A 25,488-nucleotide genomic window follows, 5' to 3' on the forward strand; every position below is an offset into this window, starting at 1 on the left:
GCCGCATTTCTCCATGTTCCATTAACACATTATGAGTGCTCACGGACCACACTTTATGGACGCTGGTATTACCACGTTCTTTTATTTAGTTATATTTTATTTGAAACTACCGCTATTCTCAAACTACGAATTATTCTTCATTCAACGATCACGGAGAGCCAACATAGCCTTTAGGCACTTTCGTTCAGCCCTCAAGTAAACTAGTTGTCAAACTGCGTAGATAGTTCGTATTCGTATGTTCCCAGGTTGGGTAAAGGCACTATCACGGCCAAAGCGGGGTCTCACTTCGCATTTGCTGGAATTATCACCGCCGAACGTTTATAGCTGATCTATCCCTCTTTTAGTAGGTTTCGCTGTCAAGCTTGTCAAATTATCTAAATTTAGCAGTTTGTGCTGTGTCCGCCTTTTCTTTTCTTCTTTTTTTGTTTGAAGAGATTATACAACGCGATAATGATACAATATGCTCGTTATACAAGCAAATATTGTTTACCCACTTTAATTCCGGACTACACTGTTACAAAGACCATGCTGTTTATATACTATGTCTTCTAGTGACGAAGATGAGGCTGCCTCGTCAACGGACTACTTCGACTCGCCTGCGGACTACTTCGTCTATTTCGTCCGCGCGTATTTACTTCTTCTCCTCTAACGAGTACTGAAAAAGAGCACGCATTTAACGTTCAGGCACACTCACAGAGAGACACTCGCACTTAATGGTTATTTATTGGCACCGGCGAAAGCACCAGAGCATCGAAGTCCAAATTTCGGAAGAACACCATGTTGGGAAGTTGGGTAGAGGTGGTGGTAGTCTGAAGACGTCCCTGTACGAAAAGGGGTGAATTCCATGCAAGCACCACATAAGTATGCTGCGGGCGGATTCTGCGGACTCCCTACACATGTTTCACCCATGTCAGGGCCGTACATGGAGGTGCAGAACGCCGACACGCGAGAATGCGGCGCGCCCACCCCACGCGGGCCGTGTCGTGTAGTACGTGTCGCCAGCATGCGACGTCACGAGCCGCGGAAGGTCTACGTAATCAGGGGTAGTCGCGAATTCACTTATCTTTCGCGCCACCTTTGAACCGTGCGTTCTTGCGTTTCGTAGAAATGCAAGCAACATTACGAGTGAGAATGCTAAGTCAGAAATGTTTGAAAAGAGACCCCGTCCGTTCTGAATATTTCTTTTCGGCGTCCGAAGCAGAATTTTTTAAGCGGGAACTTGCGTTCATAGGTGCGTTGCTTTTGGTGAACACGTTTGAGCAGTAAAAAGATTCGTGTTTATTTGAATGTGTCTGTACGTCATCGCGTATCATGTTATTTTGATGTTTAAATGCGTACATAGGTTCTCCGAAGTCGGAAGTCGACTTCTGATGGTTAAGGTGGCGCGTCTTTACTAAGCGTGAAGTTGTCTGCATGAGTGAGATGTACTAGAAGAATCTTACGGCAAGTTACCGTCGAACACGCGTAAGCGCGGCTGGAGACACGATACAACTCATTCATTAAGCGTATTTACGTTGGGAGTATTATGCGCCATGCGACGTAGCACCGGCAGAGACGCACATATTTCCATTATATCGCATTGCATGCGGAGTCTAACGACAAGTCTTTAGCAATATCAGTGCCTGGGAAATAAATTGCGTTGCTATAGCAACCATTACGACAAAGTTATAACGAAGAATTAACGATATGGCCGCATGTTGCGTGTTTGCTCTGGTGATGTGCGTTTGTGATCTACAATGTTCAAATGTAAGGACTAAAAACAAGCAAAAAGAAAAGAGACTACAACCAATGTTATCTATTTTCCAAAACTGTTTGGCATTTTCATTTCACATTTAAAGGAAAAAAGAACAAGTAGGACTCCAGTTCTAAGTTTAATACCTAGTATATAAAACCTGTCATGCACGTTTCGAGGGCAAGCACTACCGGCCACTCAACTGGGCTTCCAATTGAGGGCCCATGGAAACACGTTATGTATGAACACTGATCTCACGAAACCTGTACCAGTGTCCTTGCCGACTCCTTTACAGCGCTTTCAGAAGTGCTTTCCGGGTAATTATTGTTGATTGTCGGCAGCTTATCGAAGCCAAGGCGTATAAATAGATAGAACAGAAAACGTATGCTGTTGCGAAGGAATTGAAGTATTCGGCGGAATATGTGGTCGATTTGTGATTAGGCAGTGTGGAATAAATTGCCATAGAAGGAAACTAAGTAAATTAAACAAGGTGTTAAGTAGCACTACTCAACGCATCACGAGAACGAAGGAGGGAGACACGTACCAACTGTAGCACTTCCTTCTTAGTTCTTGTGTTTCGTTCAGGAGTGTTAAATATAAGACCATGCTTAGCGGAAACCACCTAGCCAATTTTTTCTTTATGTTAAGCTATATAGAAGTCAACGGTCGTGAAAACTATAACATGTAGATAGGAACTGAGGTCCTTGGAATGCAATGTGGTATTAATTAACCGCGACTCTGCTTCGTAAATTTTAGACAAAAATAAAAAGGACATATAAGCTACTGCTCCATGGGCTCAGGCTGTGACAGTTCGACGTTTCTTTTTTTTTTTTCCCGCGTACTGACCGTTAAACTTTCATAAATAATCCATCAGCGATTGTACCTTCAGAGGGCAGTCACTGATGTCGCTCGCAATGTTCGGTTTCTTCGAAAGATGCATCAACGTTTCAAGATAGCAATTCTGCTACGAGGACGGTCGTATATTGTCGCTCAATCACATGGCTGCGGCGTGGACCATTTGCAAAAATCTGCAAGGCGGCTTTACTGCAAGGTTGTTTTCCAACCAAAAACTCTCCGTCGCAGACTAGTTTTCTCGCTCATTGTACTTTTACCGCTCCTAATTCCAGTGAAGGCACGCGAGTACGACAAAACGACCTCTTCCCCAACTATTACTGTGGGGCCGCCTCGTACGAACCCTCAGCCTTCGCTAGATGGACAAGGCAGCCGTCGTTCGTAAGAAAAAAAAAGGGGGGGGAGGGGGTAGAGAAGCAATAACAGAATGAGCGAGAAAGGCAGTCGGGGATTGAGAGTTTTTGGTTGGAAAACAACCTTGCAGGAAAGCCGCCTTGCAGATTTTTGCAAATGGTCCATTCACAATCTAAAGGAAAGCGAATGTCATCTTCTGAGGGCACGACTCCAGTCCGATGAACAGTCACTCAAAGATTTTCCTGTGTTTCGGGGGACAACACAGGCAGTCTTTGTAGTGAAGACCCTTTGAACAGCTTCTAGTCTCACATGTGGTAGCTGTCCAGCTTCAGTAAATAATGTGCTCGATTGTGCGAATAGTCGAACTAAAAATGAAGGAGAACACACGTATAATGCACTTGGCGTTAGTCCCTCGAGGTCTCGATTCACGATTGATTCGTTCGTGATTGTCCTTGCCATTGGCCGACTGCCTACGCTAATAATATACCCACCATTGGGATTCACTGAAATTTAATCTAACGAACAATCCTAGCGTAAGAACATTTAAGAGGAGGTTTCTATTCCTGGCGGATGCCCAGGGTGGGCAGGTAAAAAGACGGGAGGAGGTGGGGAGGTGTTCAGAGCGGTTAGTATTAGAAAAAAAATGTGCTCTCTACTCTGGGCTTAAAGTCTCCTTTCACTGAAGGGGGGCCCTGTGAGGGCGGTGACCTATATACATACATACACACATATATACAGCCCCTCCTTAGAAAATGGAAGGGGACCCTGCACGGAGATGGGAATGGGGGAATAAAGACGCAGAAGAGAAAAGAGATATACATCGCATCTTGTGAGCTAATCACCGTAACAATCAATCTTTCGAGAATAAACACCAGGGGCTGAATTCACACAACTTATCGAATTCCCTAAGAGCATTTTCCCATTGGTCAGCCGGCTTCCCTTATAATATGTCCCGTATCGTGATTGGCCGAAATATTTTCTTACGAAAATATTTGGCGTAAGACTTTTTTGTTAATACGGGCTCTGTTGTGTTCCGCTTTTCTTTGCTAGTTGATTTAGCTCTGTCTCGGCGTCGCGCGCGTCATCGGACCCATTCGCGATGCTCAAACGGGCGCCATAGTGGGCCGCCCAAAGCATTGTAATGCCGGCAACACTACGCAGACGCTTTCTTGGAACCGACACAGTCTGATTCCATATGCGCGCGCGTTGCCGTGCCGTCGCAGAGTTGGCCGCCGCCACAATTCTCCGCACGCTGCCCACAGTCCCGCCACACGCCGCCGCGCCCTCGCGGCTGCTGCTGCTGCCCGCGCTTGGGTGACGCGACACAAGGTCGGCCCGATACTTTTGGTCATGCGCTCGCTGGCTTCCGCTCAGATCCGGCGTCACGCTTGGGTGGCGACCGCCCCCGTCCTTCTTGCAGGGCAGACGCCACGCTTCAAACCGCCTCCAACTGCACCCGCCGATCCAATGTTCGATGAACGCTTACGCATAGCAGGTGGCATCCTTCTCTTGCAAGGAGGTCGCACATTTAAAAAAAAAGGACCAATAAAGAAACGCGGTTCCAGGCATTTGGAGCAAGCGTTCACTCCCAGAAAGGCCGGCGACGAAGCTTGTAAACATTCGCGTTGTCATCAAATGATCAGATCAGTCAGTCAGCGTTCCCCGGCACTAAAATATAATTGTTGACGAGGTCCCAGACTAAGTGCTTCCAAAATGTCAGCTTGTTAGCTTGAGCACAGGCTTCGTAATTCAAGCGCGCAGAAATGAACAGCGGGTCGTGGGCGCGCCCACCTTGAGATTCCGAACCATCTCCCAGAGACGTCGTGAATTTCGACAGCGTCTGCTCGGCGCTTCTTAGGTTTTTAACGAAGCTACAAGAAAAAACTTGTCTTGCGCGTCTCCCGTGTCTTTATGTCACCTGCTAGAATTATGTATACATGTTTGCCGGGAATTTTGTTTGTTGTGGAATCCTGCAACGTCGAAAATCATAGGATGAAGCTAATGAGAATGGCTGCGCGGGAGGGATGTTGCCTCATCAGATCGAGCGGAAAATTGAAAAGTGGGCGGTGTTGTTCGGAAAAATGGCCTGTGGCTATTTGCTAGCGGCGAGGTACTTGAACGTTTGCCTCCTAAATATCTTAGCAGCCGGGCATCTTGTGACAAACAGCCACAATTTATAACGGCCATCGCGCAAGAAAAAAAAAATCAGAGTGGAGATTTCTCACAGTGCTCTGTCTGCAGTTCTTCCTTGATTTCTCGGTCGGCAATGTTATCGACCCTCAAGTTTCCTGTGCCATGGTTTATAAGGGAATTCAGAACGATGGTGAGTGAGTGAGTTCGAACTTTATTAGGTCCCGAGGAGAAAGAATTCAGGCGGGGCCGGAGGCCCCGCCGTTCAATCCGGCCGGCGGCTCTAGCAGAATGTCGATAGTTCTTTAGAGGACGCAACGTGCATGCGAGCAAAAAGACAAGACATCGCAGCTGGACAGCTTACTGTCATTCCTCGCGTAACGATTGTTGACAGTTGAAGGCAGCGGCAGACGGCAAGGACTACGAAAAATCAGGCCGCCACCACGCCCAAGGCACTGAATTATGCCTCGAAAAATAAACTGAACAGCGCCGGTAAGTCAAGTCAGGCAATCGTGGAGCGTGAAGGAATGCGGAAAAGTGACCACTTTTCAACGTAGGAAGCTTTTCAGTAGCACTGCTGTCCGTCATCATCGAGGTCTCGCGCGTGCACGCCATTGCCGACAAGTCGTCAACGGTCCGAGTCAAGCGCCGCATGCTTCCACGCTTTCCGTATTGTCCCGCGGCTCCAGTTTTTCGAGAACAACAACCGAGGGCGTATATTCTCTCCCCCTGCTCATAATATACAGCTTGTCTCGAAAACAATTGGCCGCGAACAAAGAAATGGGCCGTCGAAAGGACGCCAGCCGTTCATAGCTGTGTACAGTGGCGGCCATTGTATACACGTGCACTGCAAACGGGTTTGAGCCCTTTAGGGATTTCGGGCTCGACGCATAACGTGCATCTAAAAGGTACTACGCAAAACCCCCTTCAAAAGGAGGTCAAAAGGAGGTTTTATTTACATCCTTTAAGGGAGTGATTAGACGGAACTAAGGAGGTAAATTGTGTTTTTATTGAACTCATTTTGAGGGCTTGAACGGAGCGCATTGGAAGTTTTCTGGTTCTTTTGAGAGCTTTTAAAGCCTCCTTTTGGAGGTAAAGTTGGTGTTTTTATGTAAGCCATTTTGGGGGCTTGAACAGAGCGCATTGAGAGTTTTTCTGCTTCTTTTGAGAGCTGTTAAAGCCTTTTATACGAGGCCCTAGAGCGGTCGCGAAATGAAAAAAAAAAAGTATATTTTAGGCAGTATATTACGTTTACCGGCCAATTTCCGCTACTATTCATCACTAGGACATAATAGAAAATGGACATCAAAGTATTTATGCACAATCATGACATTTGCATACAAGTACGCACGACACAGGAATCGAACTCGCGACCACACGCACTCAAAGCAAGCACTATAACCATTACACCACAGCGCCACCACTTGCAAGCTTGCTTTTTTCGTGGGCTTATATATGTACCAATGTATGTACAAAGCGGCTGGTAACCCGTCGGCACAACTTCGAACTTCTGTTCTTGTACCATCGGCGTGTGTTTGCTCTTGCGGAAGGTCAATACATAATTTGTGGGGCGTCATGCAGGCCGAGCCGATCGACGTAAACACCCTCGGCTCCGAATTCTCCGGTTCACCATGTCGTGCCGCTATAAAATTATAAACGTGTGCCCTCTTCGCTCGCGCTAAATTCGTGAATACCAGCGTGACAAAGGTATCTTCAGATGAGCGAACGTATGTGCATTCCATGAGCGTATGCTGTGGAGCAATTTTCGTTATTTCTGCAGCCGCGAACTGCGCGCGTCCAGATGCGGCAGCGTGTTATGAGCGGTTCGAAGACCGCCTGCGTTCTCATATGAAAGTTACACACGCAGAGGCCCGACTTAGAAGAACATTGTAACGCGCCTACATTAAGTGCATTTAATGCGCGCGTACTGCCGCGAGCTGCACGCAGGGGCAGCAGCGCGCTCTGAGCAGCTGAACAAAAAGCTGTTTCCGCAATTGGCGCTTATTCGCAATGCACCCTTTAGCGCGGACCGCCTGCGTTCGCATATGAAAATTACACACGCAGAAAATTCCAGAGTTACAAGGACATTGTAACGCGCCTACATAAAGTGCGTTGAATGCACGCGTACAGCCGCGAGCAGCGCCTTCTGAGCAGCTGAACGCTTATCTATTTCCGCAATTAGCGCTTATTCGCAATGCACGCTTTAGCACGGCATTCAGTGATTCTCTATAACACATATTCAGTATTTGTTTGCTTTCATACTCGGATACTACCTACATTCCTTACTAATTAGCTTTTATTGGTAAGCATCACGCCACCGCGTTAAAGCGAATGCCTAACGCGTGCCCCAAGGTCAAGGTCAACCTCCCCAGTTTACCAGTGACAGGTCTCCCACAAAACAAAAAAGTTAATGTACTTGCACTTCTCTCTTGTGAACGTCCATGTGTACTTGGCCCTCCCCTCAGACAGATGATGCAGTACCCATTAAAAAAAGCATTACCCTCTTCCTCAATGGAACAGCTGTTCTTGAGAAAATATGGTTCTGTTGAATGACTTCAGCCACAGCAGCAGAGAGGTTGGCTTGTTTGCAATTCAGAATTTCACAATCGTAACACAGAAACACGAGGACTGTAGCAAATATGCAGAAAACTGGAAAAACTATCATATGTGCACTCCCTCGTCCACCTGCACACTACGTTAAACTTTATTTATACAACAGCAACCTTCAATTATGCTACTATTGATAAAAGATCACCCAATCTACGTTAGAACACAGTGATGACTTTCTGTCTTTCTGTTGCCTATCTTCTACAATGTGTCATAATCTGTGAATCATCTGTTCAATGTGTTTGGTAATAAAACACAAGCAGTTACATTGAGCAGGCAGTGTTTCAGCAATTGTTTTGCAAGCACAAATTCATTTCTTCAATTTGCATGCACGACAAGTAGTCATACTTCAATTGATACAAGAACCAGTGGTTGCAACATTTTATTGGAATCAAAACAGCAGCAGTTCTCGTGTCAATGTAAGGATATAGGTATATATTTCCATCGTCGTGCACAGAACCTACTCCCAAAACTGAACACGTGGAACAACATATACAGTACAGCCTAAGCACTATACATAATTCACAGCAGTAAAGCAATACGAAAGTAGGGTGTAAAATCTCATCATGATGCGCACTAACGTGTGCACTTCACCGTGCCAGTATGTAAGTATAATCCAAAAAAATAAGCTACCCAAGGAACTTGGTGTCAGCCTACACACGAAGGCAACTAATTAGTACAATAAGGCTAGCATCACTTTTGGGAAATATGAAACCGTGTAGACAGGCAGTTGTACAGTTTTTTATTGCATTAGTTTGCCCTATGGCATCAAAACATGTCGCAGATGATTTTGGAGTTGAGTTTCCTACAAAAAAGCCCAAATAGACCTGTGGTGTTGACTGTAGGTCCACTTACCAAGGTGCATAAAAGCATTCAGCAATGCCCACAAAATTACAAGGTTGCCTTCATATGTTGCTGTACATATTTACTCACAGATACCTGGAAGCCATCGTAAATTTCTGGAAGTGTGCTTGGGAACTTGTCGGCATAATCACATGACTGCAATGTACCAATACTTCTAATATGCATAACAAGTACAGCCATGCTTCTATGTTTTTATGCCAGCTAGTGCCATCTGTAACTCAAAAGTTCATCCTTAATTCCTCACTTGATGGCTTACGCATAATTACCACATTGAAAATAATCCAAGCACCATGGCTGCAACGTCAACTTGCAATTAGGCAATCACAGGCACTAAATACAAAAATTCCTGTAAATAGTGACTGGTCGCTTTGCACACTGGATCCTAGGACTTGATATGCCATGAGGATGAATAAAATTGACCACACATATATAGAGACTGTGAAACAGTCAGGAGTTCAGTTCATAGGTAAGGAAAACGTGAAAACGAAATCAGAACACATAGCAACAAAGGGGACGGAACGACACACTACTAACAACTGAAGTTGAACATGTGCTTCGCTTTTTTAGTCATGCGTGTTTATATCTTTCTGTGGTTTTGATTACACTTCAGTTACTAGTAGCGTACTGTCCTGTCTGCCCCCTTCATTCCTCTATGGATGTGTGATTGTTTAGTTTTGTAATTTTTTCGTACTGTGTGTTTACATCTTTCTGTGGTTTCGATTAAACTTCAGTTGCTAGTAGCGCGTCATCCTGTCCCCTTCATTTCTCTGTGCTGTGATTTTTTTGGCACCCCCCCTCTTTAACTATGAATATACACCAACTCGCCCAACTGCCCCTGTTAAGACTTATGTTTGCTGAATAACACTGGGTCCACTCAGCGTCTTTTTAAACAATGCGAAATTTTCAAATGCACACGATATCAGAAAGGTTGCACGCAGTATTGCGCATAACACTCTGCATCAATACCAGTGTTGGCCTAAATGTGGTAAGATGTACGAGCTGTTCGACATAGTGTAAAGTGAGGCACATCAGGGTGTTCCCACAATCATGGGTGTCGGCAGGGGTTTGCACAAAGGGCACCTGCCGCCATCAAGACACACCAGCACTTGACCCCACCCAAGCTACACCAATGCTCTCCTGCTCACCAGGCCGACACGTTACGCCGCCTTGCACCCCCAAGACAAAATCCTGCCGACACTCATGGCCACAATACACTTGACTTGAACACAGACTGGTGGGCAAGCAACACTTGCTGCTTTGCCAGAAGTGTATTCCTGAAAATTACACAAAAAAGAAGTCCACTAAGATTTCTGTATACATAAAAATGAATGTCTTACCGAAGATTCGCACTTGACTATCCTTATTGCAGACATTTTGTCAAAACACGAAATGAATACAAAATTGAGATGCTGCTAAGTACTTCCTTGTGAGCGTTTCACTTCGTGTGCACAGGGCGAAAAACAAACGGATGTAAAAAAAATGCGAAACACCACCAGAAGTGTACTCTTGCCATGTTTACCATTATGTGGGTAGTTTTTGATGTCAGTAAAGTTATCACTATAAGTACACTTTAAAAGGGTTGTGAATGTTAGCAAGGTCTTGATTAACCGCACCTACTCTGTTTAGGAGTGAAGATTGGGCAACTTGGCACTGAACCATGGCAAAAATAAACAGCGCACTTCTAGTGAGGATAAACTAAGGCCTGGGCACAATAACAGCGCTTTCACCTTGTCAAATTGTGTCAACAGTCATGATACTATGTATTGACCTTGAAAACTATGGCAACATAATGCAAAACAGCAAATTAACGAGATGGAATAGACAAGATGATTCAACAATCTGGTTCAACAGACTCAACAGCTGACTTATATCAATGCGATTAAATTAGCCTTGCACATCTCATAATGGCTAAGAATATGCACATGTAACCTTGGCAAATTCCACTGTTGATACGTGACCAATGAAGTTGCATTCCTTCCATGCCGTTGAATGGCCGTTCCTTCTTTTCTGTTTTCACTGTTTTCTGATTTTGATTGTTTTCACTAGCATAAATGTTCACCCTTTTTGATTTTGTCACTTTGCAGATGGCGTAGGTGTTTGCCTTTGAATGTGCACGTTTCTTCTGCTTTGTCTTTCCTGTTTCTTTTTGTATGCGTATATGTTTTGCCTTTGAACGTGCACACGTTTCTGCTGCTCTGTCTCTCTTTTGCTCTACTGGGCCTTCTGCACTTCTCAAGCTACCATTGTCGCTTTTCACTTGAGGCCCATTTCCTGTATTTTGCTGGAATAAACATTTATCCATTCATTCAATACCATAAAACGCATGTGCTTCACAATACACACTGCACTTAGCAGATGTCTGTCACATGATATGGCCGTCATTGTATAGCTTTAACATGATTTATTCGTTCTAGCTAAATGAATCCAAGCTAATGATGTTAATGTACCTTGATATGCTATTTCACTGTTCCTTGATGCATATGTATGAAGGTACAGTGCTTATGTACCTTAATATGCTATTTCAGGAGACGGGCAGAGTGCGCAATGCAAAATTGTTGCCGAAAAGTCTTTTCACTTCCTGACAATCTGTGCTTCGGTGGGTTCTCACAGTTGCATGGCGGGAGAAAGATGTCCAGGGTAGTTGACTGCATCCAAGGTAGATGCTGCAAAATGAGAGCGCACGGTCTTGTCACATGTCAATGTGCGCAAATTGACACGATGATGAAGGATTAAGACAAACAAATGAAGTTGGAGAAAAGAATAAATCGAAAACAAAGTTGTCCTTTATGCACATTCCATCATGTGACAATGTGATAACCGTGGCCTTTTGCTCTAATGTATATTCCCTGAAAGCATCATGCCTCATTCATGCTTTATCGCAGGCAAGAAAATTATATCGTGCAAACAACTTTATCAGGGCGCACTCCTGGGTCGATTGACTGGTCGTATGAAGCATGAGTGATATTCACAGAAGTTCCAAAACATGCATCACACATCATTGCTATCTGAGTTTAACGACTTAAATGCGAAGCATTTGTTAAACACTTCTACGACTTTGAACGGATCTATCTACCTATCTATCTAGCCGCCTACGACTCATAGCTCGTGTGGGTGTTTCATTAATGGGATGTATGCCAAAATTCGTGTGGCATGACACGACTGCATGAAGAACATGAATGATGGGTCTTAACTTGAAAATCATCATATGCATTTCATTAACGACATGATTTACACGTCACTCTCTTGGTTCTCTTGCGACTGTTTCGTTAACTTGATATTTACCAAAATAGGTATGGCGTCACAAGAGTGTATGACGCACATAAACGACAGTTTCTAACTTGCAAATCATGACACGCTTGTCATGTATGGCGTTATTTTGACAACATGGTCTCGGGGGCGCTAGTGGCCGTTTCGCATGCTCCATATACACCAAAATTGGTATTGTGCTGTGTGACTGCACGTCCAACATAAATGACAGCTGGCAACATGAAAATAATGACATGCATGTCATGTACACACGCCACGCTCATGGTGCGCTCGCGGCCGGTTCGCTAGCTTGACATACACCTAAATTGATATAGCGTGACGTGATTGTGCGACGAACATAAATGACATATAGTAACATGAAAATAACGACATGTATGTCATTTACGGCATGGAGCCTGGTGCACTCGCGTCCGGTTCTCTAACTTGATATCATACCAAGATTGGCATAGCGTGACGTGACTGTATGACGTACATAAATGACAGCTGGTAACATGGAAACAATGAATGACATGCGTGTAATGTACGGCATGGGTTACATGCCACGCTCATGGTGCGGGCATTTCGCAAGCTTGACATGCCGATTTTCTTTTCTTTCTTTTTTTTTGCTTTTCATTGCACTTTTCAAGCGACGCAATGTGCAGAAGGTCATCTACAGGTGCATAAGCGACGATAAGGGCTCGCAAAGAGAGAGAACATCAGTATTACTTACCATTTTTGTTCCTGAATGTGCCGAGCACGCAGGGTGCCCATCATCTGCTTGGTAATGCACAGCGGCACGCTCGCTTGAGTCGACAGGCCGTCGCGATTATCCCACTCGCAGCACAGCATGTCGCACTGTCGTCAAACCACGCATATCACATCCAGCGGCGAGAACACGTGAGGCTGCAGGCACAAAACGCGCACACACGACCGACACAGCTGATCACTTGAGAAGTGGTGTTGACAAGGCCTAGCCGGCCTTGCCTAGCTACGACGATCGCGCCGCCGCGGGAACGACTCCCTCCTCACGTTTCTTTCTTTTTTTCTGTTTTTTTTTCTTCGCGCGCGCATGCGGCGCGAAGCTTTGTCCCATTTCACTTCGGTAGCGCCTCGTCTGGCTTGCTTTTGACCTGGCGGGGGCGGGCCGAGTAGGCTGCAGCCGCCAAGGCCAAAGGGCTTGCTCGCTTCCTCTCCAGCCGTTCGGAGGGTCTCGTATATCTCTTTCTCTGGGCTATCTGTGCAAGGGATTTTTAGTGTGCTGAAGCATGCCGCCTCTTTCTTTCACTTCTTTCCCCCGCACAGCTGCATGCATGCCCGCCAGCACTGAAGGCATTATGGAAAGCTTCGGAAAAAAAAAAAAGAAAACATGCCAGAGGAAATGAGATGGGAGTTTTTTGTTCCTCTAACTCCATTCGACGAATGGCGTCAGATAGTGAATTTACCTCCTTTCTTCCACATATTTTCTTAACGAAGTAAAATTGAGGACGCAGAACTTTATTGCACCCACCTCATTACACCCTAAGGTAGTACTGTCCAGATGGAGGTAGTATTAAGGGGGATTGTAGCCCTTAAAACGCCCAATTCGGCTAGTTTGCGTTTGCAGTGTGGGCAGAAAAAGGGCCGCGCGGCTGCATGCACGCACGAAAGACTGATTGATTCGACGTCGACGTGTATAATATGCGCGCCAGCGTCTGCGCGAACGCCCTTGAGGCCGTTATCACGTATAATACGGTCTCTGTCGATCACCGCTGCAGTTTCCAGAAAGAGAGACTCGATTCACAGTGTGCCGCAAATGCTTTAGGCCATTTTCACGCGATTTCGAGCACTTCCTTTTACGACTGCGTAAACGGGGGCTTATAGAAGGTGCGAAGTTGTCGATGTCCTTGGTGCAGACGGCTACTGCCGTATATAGGCCACATTGATCCTGTGTTATACGGTCGCTTTATCCTTTTATCTTTCATCGCGTGTCGGTGACATCTGGTGATCCAGGAGGCGATGATCGTTTGGCCGTAGAAAAACACCCCGGTCGATGGCAATCTTTGCAGGTTCAATGACAGCTTTATGGCTTCTTCGTGGTAGCTCGTCTCCGGTTTGACCTGCGATTCCGTCTCTGCTCCGGCGGCACTATAACACGGGATAGGTTTCTTCCATGCGAATCGAGCGAGGGGTGAGCATGCCCCACGCGAACGAAACTTGCCGCCACTGCTCTTTCATACGCTGAGAAGCCGCGCCGCGATTCTGCAATGCCTTCCGTCTGGAGACCCGTCCCTCTCTATCTCTCGATTGCAAAACGCAAAACTGGCGAGGCGCGTCGTCTCCATTCGCGATTACTAAAGGGACGGGTGGAAACAAAAAAACAAAAGAAGAAAAAGTAGCGATTCCACTCTCGATCCTTCGGCGCCGGTTGCGGAATACGCTTTGCAGGCGGCGTTTTGTTTTGTTTTTCTCTCGAGCTACTTCGTAGAATGCCACATCATCAGACACGGACTGGCGTCACACTTTCTCTGTCGACCGTCCCATCGCGGTGTCGTAGCCATAGAGGAAAACAGAAACAAAGCGAGTAGTGTTGTGTAACTGCAAAGCATCGCGGTGAGTGCTTTATGCTTCTAGTACGAATGCTTCTCTTGCGTACTTGCAGGCAGGTGCGATTATGTACTGCGAAATGCCCCCAGTTTCATTCCTGACAGAAGAACGCGAGAACACCCAGCGCAAGTACACATGCGTAGAAGGCAAAGACACAACCAAAGGAATCCAACAGACAACTAAGCGAAGGAAAGCATGTAGGAGATAATGTTGTGACAATAATTAATCTCCCCTATGCTTTCCTTCGCCTAAATTGTCTGTCGGATTCATTTGGCTGTGTCTAACAAAGAAAGGAACCCTCGAAAAAATTCCCATTATTTCTTTCAGAAGGCAAAGAGGCAGACGGGACGACTGCTGCAATAGAATGGGAAGTTGGGCTACATGGAATATTGACATGGTTGATGCAGCGCTAAAAGACGAAGACGTTGAAACAGAAAGCACAGGACGAGTGCTGTCCTGTGCTTTCTGTTTCAACGTCTTCGTCTTTTAGCGCTGCATCAACCACGATGACTGCTGCATTCAGGCTGAGAATATATGTTTATCTAGAATGGACCAACCACGGAAGCGCCAAGCGCATGGCGCCTTTTACACATTCTTCAAGGCCTAGTTGCCCCGTTTTCTTATGTGTGTACTGGTTGTTCCAGCTAATAATGGACTCAAGCAGTTAAATGTACGTTCCATATACGGAGTCAGTGCCAACGGCGTTTTTCTCAGTAGTAGTCTTGCGCAAACTGGCGCATTCTTTGTCTAACTTCAAATGATCAAACTTCGTCAACTTACACTCAGATAGACGGAACTAAGCAATAAAATTCAACGGATGGCCTTAAGACATGGCGTTACTCGAGACACTAAAGGATGTTTTCTTTCTTTAGGAAGGAGTGAGGTTTACGTCCCAAAAGAACCATGGTATGATTATGAGAGACGCCGTAGTGGAGGGCTCCGAAAATTTCGACTATATACCTGGGGTTCTTTAACGTGCACCCAAACCTAAGCAGAAATGGTATATGCGCTAACATTATAAGATATGTTGTCGGCGCACTGAATGGGCGTTGAAAATGTATCTTCTTCAAGAGCAGTCCAACAACAGACGAAGAGACGCAGTGCAACATATGTAACAGTATACACTAACAACCCCTGCAACGTGAAACACACAAACAGAGCACCGGACACTGAACAGGCAGCGAACGGCCGCACGTCCCGCGGCATCGACTGATTATTATCTTCTTAGCCAACCCGCCAATCCAGAAATCCACATGCGTGTGGCGATAGCACCACGCAAAAGGGTTACGAGTGCAGAAGAAACTCCCGGCAGGCATACAAGAGAGAGAAATAGATGAAAAGGAAGAGGCAGGGAGGTTAACCTGGTGCGAGCGACCGGTTTGCTACCCTGCACAGGGGTGGGGATATAGGGGTCGGAAAGAGGACAGAGAGAAAGGGAGATAAAATAAAAACAAAACAAAACATGCACACATGCACATACATGCAGGATGTCCTATCACAGCCGTTCTGATAGCCCGTTGAACGCAGAAAGCGCATTAGCGCCTGCACAGCCTTCTTCTGAGACGTAAAGTCCTGTCGGTGGCGCAGGATTCTTTCTTCTGAAAGAGTTCGGTTGTCCAATTTGTCAAGCGCGTTGCAAAGTGACTGTCTCTGCGAACAGTACTGTGGACAGTCGCACAGAATATGCTTAATTGTTTCATCACTTCCGCAGTGGTCACAAGCCTGCGGTGTCGGCCATTCCTATGCGGAACGCGTACGCACAGGTAATGCGACACCAACCATAACCTGCACAGAAGGGTAGCGTCACTCGACGAAGTCCTGGGGGAATTCGAAGGCTGAGTGTTGGGTCTAGGCCATATAGTCGTGCGTGCTGGAAGTGTGGCTCGTTCCACTGCGACATGGTGAGTTGGCGAGCAAGCACGCTGAGCTTCCGTGCAGCGTCAGTTCTGGAGAGCGGTATTTAAGAGTTGATTGTTTTCAGTATGGGCGGAACGGGCAGCTTGATCGGCCCGTTCATTGCCGATAATTCCACAGTGACTTGGAAGCCACTGAAAAGTTATTTCGTGCCCTTCTCAGTTAAATGGTGCGTCTCTTCTGCAATCTCAAATACAAGTTGTTCGTGCGGGCCGCGTCGTAAAGGTGACAGAAGAGACTGCAGTGCCGCTTGAGTCGCTGAACATAGTCCATTTTTGTGCCCGTTCATCACTTATGAAATGTAATGCGACACGAAGCGCTGCGAGCTCTGCTGCCGTCGATGTCGTAAGGTGGGAGGTCTTGAATTTGAGTGTTGTGGCTTTGATCGGTATACAAGATAGCGAGCAGGCAGGGAGATAGACGGACACAGTCTGAACATCGGGGACGAAGAGTCCGGTCTGCGACGACGATTCATCCCTGCCATTGTGCATCGCACGCTTACGTGAGGCCGATAGCGAAGCCGTGCGCGCGGCGGCATATACTATACGCGCGAGCGAGACAGTCCGCACAAAACGGGTGGCCAAGATCATTCAACCGTGGAGGGCCTGCCGCCGAAACACAAAGGGCGCAAAGGCCGAGCACACTCCGCTGCTCTTCCCTCCCTCCCTCCTCTCATCTTCTTCTTTCGCTTTACTTCTAAAGTCTCCGGTGCGCAGATAAGAAGGAAAGAAACGGCGCCAGCCTGAGCAAGAGCAAGAAAAAGAAGCGGGCATACCGCCGTGTGTGAGAAACCGCAAGGTATATACCCCGTTCGTGTTTTGCTTCGGGCCTCCTCATTGTACATCCTTCCCGGTCGACCGCCAGACGGCGCTATAAAAAAAAAACCAGGAACTTCCGCGTTTTTCTTTTCCTGTTCTTTTATCTCGTTTGTACAGGCAATGCCGCGTGTGTGCTTTCTCTCTCTCTCCTCCTTCGTCCCTTTGACTTCGAAAACACGACTCGGGTGAAGACCTCTTCGAAGGAGAAAGAGGAAGAAGAAACAGCGCTCGTCTCTGCTGGCGGCCATAGCACTCTCCGCGGAAGCACGACTCGGTAGTGCGAGCAGCGGAACTCCCGAACGGCACTTCAGTTAACGACGCCGGTTTCGTCATAACTCACGCGCGTGTACTGCGTGGTGGCACCAGCGTGGTCCGCTGGAGAATGAGAAAGAGCCCGCCCGTGCACTTCGAAGGGAACGCGTTCTTTGAGGCGCGTGCGACTGCAATGCTTGGGCGGCGCAGCGCAGGACATAACCGTTGTCCACCGCAAGAAAGATTATACAGCTGAAACGAGTTACAAGTGCCGTCGACGCTGCCCCAGAGTCGAGAGTCGGGCGTCTATTAGGTTATGATTAATATTTCGTATGTTAAAAACCTCGTAAGATTAACGCGCCATGCTGTGTCGTGTTTCATGAAATGGGAAATCGAAACTATAGCTAGCGCCTTCCGCAGTGATTATATCGGGAGAAAATGTTCATCTCCTGGAACTCGTCCCGCCTTGCGAAGATCCGCTATTCGCCTCCCAAGCTCGGCCAGGGGGCGCTGCGGAACACGCGTTTCGCCGCCTTTCTTGCGAAAACCGGTCGCTCCTGTCCCCACACCAGCTTTTGGACTGCGCTGTCTCCGCACGTTCAGGCACCCTGCACGCGCTGTTCTCTGCTCGGCCGTGCGCGTGCAGCTTCCGTGTCGCTGCTCTGAAGGTTTAGAAAGATCCCCAGAGATGGAGAAAAACGTTTTAACGGTGGGAATCTACAGAGGAGGACGGTTGATCGACCACCTTTTCGGACCGAGCAGGTCTGTCAAGGGCGATGCTGTTTAGTGCGAGCGCTACGTGCGTCGCAGATGCTGAACCGGGCACATTTCTTTGACATGAGTAGGGAGGTGACTGCGCGAGTTCTGTAATTATGTTACCGGTAAAACGCACATTCGTTGCGGCAGTCGTGTAGACTCGGAGCTGTCAGCAACCATCCAGCACGCTTTCGCGTGCGTTTTCTATTGATAACTTTTCAATTGCTTGGATGCCAAGTTTGTCGTGCGGCTTTAAATTTATTATGAGCTCAGTGTGAAGAGCATAAATTTACATCTGCCCTGTTGAGTCACTGGCTGCATCGCAATGCGCAGTGTTCAGTTTCGTGGGAGTTTCACTTTTGCCGAGGTTTGCATCGAATGATAACAACGTCGGATCGCAAGTTTAATGTCGCCTTGGAATTTTTTTAGAGCTCCCTTTGACAGCATAATTGATATACGCAAACAAAAAATAAATAAATATTTCATGCCCACTTCGACGATGCATGTTTCTTGCAGAGGCGTGTTTCATTTCGAATAATATCGACGCCTGATCACGCACCGTGTTCGCTTATTCGAATGTCGCTTTGGTTGTTTCGACAGCTCGCTTGGTCAGCATCATACTATACAGGGTGCGTAGCCAAGGGGGGGGGGGGGTTCAACCCCTCCCCGCAAATTTCAATTTGCTTGCGTATATGTACACGCACACATACAAACGCACGCACACATACATAAAGTATGGTTGGACCCCCCCCCCCCCCCCCGAAACATTTTGTACGCCCCTGGGATCGCCATGTTTATGATTATGCAATTTGTGCCCAATAATAAGCGCATCTGATCGCGAAGCCATCGAAAATATGCCACCTTGGTTCTTTTTTCGCTCGTTTCCAAAGCGGCGAGCTTTTTATTACGTGCCACGCAGACATTAATACGAGGCACGCGTGGTGGATTATTCGATTAATTTCGACTGGGTTTCTTTAACTGCGTAAATCTAAGTACGCCGGTGTTAGATTTCGCTCCCATCGAGAGCTGCTGTTCGTGAATCGAACCCATGACCACGATCTTAGCAGCGCAACACTGCCTTCTAAGCAATACGGCGGTCGCATGCAAGGCCAATATAACGCTCATGCAAACATACTATTCTTTTACAGGGAGCCGCAACGGGAAATTCGCAATATGTTAAACTTAACTCACGGTACGTTATTTAAACTGTGGTAATAAGCCCAAATGCTCCGCTGCTGTAAACATGTACAAATGGTTGACTCGGAAAGCCAGCGCGCAATCTCGAAACGTACAGCGGCTGTCTATTGTTGTAACTTCGGTTCACAAACGCACTTCCCTTTCAAATGAGCACGATCATCGCGTTTCTCCCCGTTAATAGTTCGTAATACTGTGTACGACAAAAACTGCTTCAAGGTGACAAGACCGCGAAAGCATCGCGGCGAACTGCCATAATCCACTCTTGACGCCTCTGCTCCTCGGACTGCTTGCATTGGGAAACGGTAGAACATGACAGGAAGTTTACGGCTCTTCGAACATTTTTAAACTTTTGTGACAGTTCACAATGCAGCAGGACTGCGTGCCTGCTTTCGAGTACGACGAAGGAACGGCACCCATAGCGTGAAAAAATGCGAGATAAAAGCCCCGGGGAGCACGTTCTCCGCGCGCGCGATGGGAAAACCAAGCAGAGCGAACCCGTCCCAGCTACCGGAGTTTCCCCTTCTCTCCGCTGGGGCGGCGGACGGCGCTGCGCAAACTTGAGCGTTGGAGGCCTATAGCTATTTGGACAACGCAGCGTTTAAATTTCGGGATGTGGCTGAATCTGATTTCGCACCACGCAGTCTACTCCACACATAATCCACCTGTCCGTCTAATATATTCCTCATAGCCCTAATCAGTACTTCAAACTGCCGATTTAACGATAACAAGGAGGTAGTTATACCTTTTCGTGTAAGATTGCCTTGAATGACATATGCTGTTTTCGAGTATAGGTTAGATGGGCAGGTAATCCTCACGAGGGACAGGACACATGAGGTTCGAGATTTGAAATTAAAAAAAAAATTACATCACCGTACGCATTGCTAACGCATATCAATGATCATGTTTGGCAAGTTATGGAGGCTGCTCGGTGTGACTAGGCCCATCCAGCCCTGCAAACTTTCGTGAACAAAACCGATTTATTCTCGCGTTTATTGACATTTTTCCGTGAGACTACTTATTTGTGTGTCTGTCTGTGTTATTAGTTGTTTTTTTTTCTTCTTTCCTCTATGATTCCCCCTTTTCGAATGATCAGGCAGGCGTTGCGCCCCTTTAGGAGGTAGTTCTCAACCTGTTCCCTCCCTATTTGCTCTGTCGTCTGTGTTTTTTTGTGTATCCAAACAAAATAATAATAATAATGGCGGTGTGATTCGGAGGCCTTCATCCAGAAAGTGGCACGCAGGTGTTAATAGCGTGCTCCCGTTCCTCTGTACTGTTAACCTACAGAAGATAATGAACATTGGCATGAAACTGACAAGTTACACGGAGTGCAATTAGGTTTATCTTTAGCGAAGAATAAACGTTTTCCCCGAAAAGAATCTATCTTCCATGGGTGTACTTGACACGCAAGCAGGATTTTATTATTTGGTCTTTACGTTCAAACGAGATATCCCGTTAGCATACGCAAGGGCTGTTATCTATATATCGCAGAAAGGGTTACATTTTCAGGGAGTACATATCATTACGAAGTGCATTAACCTGAGAAGTGTGCGTAGGAAGCAATGAAGGTGTTGTCAAATTTTCTGTTGTCGAGAATGGTATATCGGCGAGCGCTTAAAGACTCGATGTGCACCTTTACGAGTATGCGCAGCTGTTGTATTGTTTCTCTCTCGCTCTCTCGCTCTCCACAATACACGCTAGAAAACGTGACGTGCATCTGTTTAACGTCCGCGTCTTTCCTTAATTTCTCACTCTAACATACGGTACACAGAGCGCTCCTGTAACAATTACAATCATTTGGTATCTTCCAATTAACACAATCAGCACGGACATTTCAATGTTTCAATCTCCATTCGTGCAAGTCTTTCGCGCGTCTTCTAAACTTGATCCTGCGCCATAGACGTCATTGTTATGTTACCTGCCTGCGCATCCAAACGTCTTATCACGTTAAACATCTCGCTTTGGCGAAAGTGATGGCGCAGCATAGATAAACAGCTCGAGGCGGCAGAATAACGTGTTCTACAACATCGAATTTCCTTCTTTCTCTTGGGCAAACCTGCCGTTTTGTCCTTCCATGAAGTAGCGTCACGAAGAAAATAGTAGTCTCCTGAGACGTCGTCTATACAAGCAGCAGTAAAACGTTTCGAGTCTATAGAGGCGTCATTACAAGGCTTTAGAGCAAGCAACCTATAGCTGCTTTTCGATAGCCTCTTGTTTTCACCTTCTTACACGATGACGTCAATCGAGTGGTCAGAGTTCGCGTACTCTCTGGCATACAGCCATTCCTTGGGGCTTCTCAATGCGCCATTGATGATGTGCCTTCTTCGCGAGCGCGCGGCCACTCGCATAATTGCCATTTCTCGAAGGTGACGCGATGCGCTATAAACCAACATACCTGGGTCTTAGGGTATGTTGTTTGCAGTGTTACTTCGCACTGCTGAGGTTTTTAAGAAAGACGAACTTGGACATGCGGCTGTTACAGAAACGTCACGGACCACGCAAGATTGACCGACTGATTCTGTGTGTGCAGTGTCATGTGCTATCTTTCTATCTTTCTCTCTCTTTTTACTCTCCATCTTTAATCTCCCCCACCCTGTCTCCATGTGTAGGGTAGCAAACCGGTTGTCCTATACTGGTTAACCTGCCTGCCTTTCCTTCTCTACTATTTCTTCTCTCTCATTTCAAAGAAACAATAAACATAAAAGCTAGCTAAGCTACAATAGGCAATTCTGATCCTAATATGCAACAAAAGGTGCACTTTTGTAAATAAACCGTAGAAATGCTCGGAATAGAAAGAAAAATTAACGACTCCGCTTTTAAGAGTCACTCTTTTCCAATTTGTAACGGAGTTTTGCAGCGTTTTTGCAGGTCTTCGAAGTACTACATTGTTTATTGACAACGGATTATAGTGCTTCATTCCGAACGGAAAATTATATCAACAAGTATTGAGAACTTTTTTCTGCGTTATAACCGCCTTACTATGAGGTAGTACCTTGAAATCCTCGGCTGTTTTGGGGATTGGCCTAGTTTAATTTTGCACGCCAATGTCCACGCAAAATGAAGGAAAAATCCAAAGAAAAACTCCGCTTTGAATGTATCTCTATTGACGAAGGCATAATTATAGTCCGCTCCATTCCCCGTCCTCCATCACGGACGTGTGTCTATCACATTATGCCCCGTCCTCGTACGGTCCACAAATAACGATATTCGCGAACGGCGTTTCCTTCCTTCAGACGACCTTGCCATATACGTCAAAGCCGTCCATCCATCCTTGCTAGCTCTCGAACGAGACGCATGCTGTCCGGCGCTCGTCATGAGCGATGCAGGCACATACATTCATGCAGCAGCAGGCAAGTGCACATACGACGCGTCGTCCGTGAAAGAAATGCAAAGGGCTGCCTCTGAAACTGGCGAGGGAGTGGGAATGCCTGCCTCAAAGAGAGCATCGCCGCTTGGCGTTCGAGTGTGGCCGCAAAGGGCACTGTGTGGGCAGGTAGCGTCGTTCCAAGGCCCGTCGCTCCGAAGAACTCGGGGGAAGACGGGCTCTCCCCCGACACATCGACTGTTTATCGTGGCTGCACGACGTGGACGACGACGCTACCGCTCCGGTGGCACGCGTCCGCGGGGGCGGATGGTGGCGTCACTGGCGAGATGCCCAATGATATAGAGGTGTTGCGAAGGAGGAGCACACGGGGTACGCGCGACCTTGGGTGGAACGTTGCAATCGGCTCAGCCGCACTGTTTGAAGAAGGTCGCCGTTTGCCTGATGGAGTCGAACACGTAACCTAGCTACGCCTAGTGGGGCCACGGCGGATGGTGAAATTAAGTTTATAGGCAGCACCAAAATCAAAAGGATTATTTGAGTTCCTGATAATAAAATTTATTCCATCCATCCATTTGAGTTCCTGGCACACGTTAAAGGGACACCAAAGATAAAAAAAACTATTTTTCTCATCGTAGTAGACCGGATAATGAATGTTTTAACAACAGTCTTAAATTAATGACAAATTATTTTTCATGCCATGTTGCCTTCGTCCAGAAATAAGCGATACAAGAGTATCATGAAGACAGAAGGCAATTTAAGTTTTTATGGAAAACTCAGAATGCTTTGGCGTCGAGCATTAGAAACCGATTGCGTTGATATGTCGACGAAAGGAAATTAACGTTATAGGAGAAGTATAGTGTAATGTAGTTAATAGTTATATAATTCAGAAAAACTACTTGAAACACATTTAAGAAGGTATCAATATCGTCACTGGCGCAAAGTCTTATTTACACGCCAGCTGTGGTGCCAACGTGGCGATGATGATTATGCGTGAAAGCCAAAATCCTTAATCTTAACCGGGCTGCTATTCCCAGCATTCCTGCAGATAGCCCACAGTGTTTTAATAGATATTTGTCTTGGTCTAATTAGAATGGCTGACATGCCAACTTACGGCTATTGTGGACTATAAGAAACCATCGATCGCGCATTTACTGTGCACCTGCCTTCAGTGTAGCGTGTAGATCACCTGCCTGCAATGGACACAACACTAAGGAGGTCTGCATATGTTGAGATAAGAGACCTAAATTTTGATACCGTGGTTACATCCATTAATGGTAAATAAAGGTAATCACGCGCTGTTGTACGTAGTTTCATGCGAACATTCATGGTCCTTTTCTGCACCCCCTGCATGAACACAGTGCTCACTCTCATCCTCTTTCTTTCTTATTTCCCCGTTTTTCTTCTTACGCCCAGCGTGAAACGTATAGCAAACAGAACAACCTACAGGTTGACTTCTTCACCTTTCCTATTTTTCTATCTTTCCCGCAGTGTCTTCAAGCCAACCCTCTAGAACTGCATTTCGCATTCCATCTTCTCCTTTCCTTCATATAATCAGCCCTGGAATGTTCGCAAGAAATGTGTGTTCGTATGAACTAATAAGCGCACCGGCAGCGCAGCTTCTCTGCAAGAGATATCAGCGTTCCGAACTACCAATCTTGCAACACAGGTTGCGTGCCCCTGCGTATAGTCGAAACCGGAACAGGCGATGTAAGAAGGCGACGGCTTAAAAAGCGCCGGCGCCAGGCTATCCCCCTCCTTCTCCTCTGATTCGGGAGTACCCTGTTAGTTTCGGATGGCTGCTCGGCTTCGGCTCTGGCTTTCCTACTGACTCGGTCCAGTGGCCCACCGACGCGGATCCAATTCGTCACTCCACTACTCCAGTAGACGTGCACGCAATTGAAGCAGACTTCGCCGGTGGTCCGCCACGCCCCCATCGTTTTGGGCACCGAAACACTCACGCCGTGGGGCAGCAAAGTGTATTGCAGCTTCCGAGCTCATCGGAGAAGCGAAAGCGTTGCGCCACGAAAGATACAGAGTTCCCGTATATTCGCGCTTACTCGGAGGCGGGAAACAACCTTCTTCCACATTTTTAAGCTTTGCAGGCGCTTCAGTAAGTTGCCGTGGCGAAAGAAGTCATAATAAATAGCGTGGATAAATTGTATGCTATGTTCTTTTTGTCTGTCTTTTTTAGACTTGATCGGCCGCACTGTTTGCGTTGTACCGCAGCGCTTATTATTAAACTACCGCGATAAAATAAGCTGCATGCTATGACGACTTCCCCGAAGTTAAGGAAGTCAAGCGATGCGACAGGCTTTCGGCATCTGTTTAGCAACATATGGTTACTCCATATAAATTTTCCTACTGACAGAGAGAAGGCGCAAAATATAAATAAAAGAAAGAAAGAAAGAAAGAAAGAAAGAAAGAAATCAAACAACTACTTTGCTGCTGATAGTGTGTATGCGAATATACTTGATTGGATGTATCAGAATGTTTCGTTTGAGAGAAATAGCACGGGAAAAAAAATTGTTGTAACAACGTCAAAACCAATGACTGTCAATATACGAGTTAGCCTTGCTGCTTCTGTAAACGGCATGGTCTTAAAATCTAGTAACTAAGAAATATTCGCTGTGTTAAGAGAAATAATGAGCAAGAGAGACTTCTTAATGCAACATCCCCACTGTCCTTAAGGAAGTAAACTGAATGCATACGATACCAACGAGCAAGCGCTGGCTAAAAATATCCAGAGCGAGCATAAAGTTCGAAAGGGTAACTTCCGCGACACCTTTCATACGGCAGGTGAGCATCTCGTGAGCACTTCAGATTACGCGCTTTTATCCGGCTTGCACACTCTAGTGTGCACT

General features: G+C 46.5%; 2 protein-coding genes across 5 annotated transcripts in view; one reads left to right on the forward strand and one right to left on the reverse strand.

Annotated features, from left to right (window-relative positions):
• Positions 1 to 25,440, reverse strand: part of LOC119387148 (uncharacterized) — a 49,180-nt gene extending 23,740 nt beyond the window's left edge. The window contains exon 1 of the mRNA XM_049413388.1: positions 25,345 to 25,440. The gene's annotated coding sequence lies outside the window, so the exon portion shown is untranslated. The remainder of the gene's footprint in view (positions 1 to 25,344) is intronic.
• LOC119387147 (arrestin domain-containing protein 4) overlaps positions 1 to 25,488 on the forward strand; it is a 69,763-nt gene that overhangs the window by 1,171 nt on the left and 43,104 nt on the right. The gene's annotated exons all lie outside the window — the stretch shown is intronic.

This window comes from Rhipicephalus sanguineus, chromosome 3 (assembly GCF_013339695.2).
Source record: "Rhipicephalus sanguineus isolate Rsan-2018 chromosome 3, BIME_Rsan_1.4, whole genome shotgun sequence".
Lineage (NCBI taxonomy): Eukaryota > Metazoa > Arthropoda > Arachnida > Ixodida > Ixodidae > Rhipicephalus > Rhipicephalus sanguineus.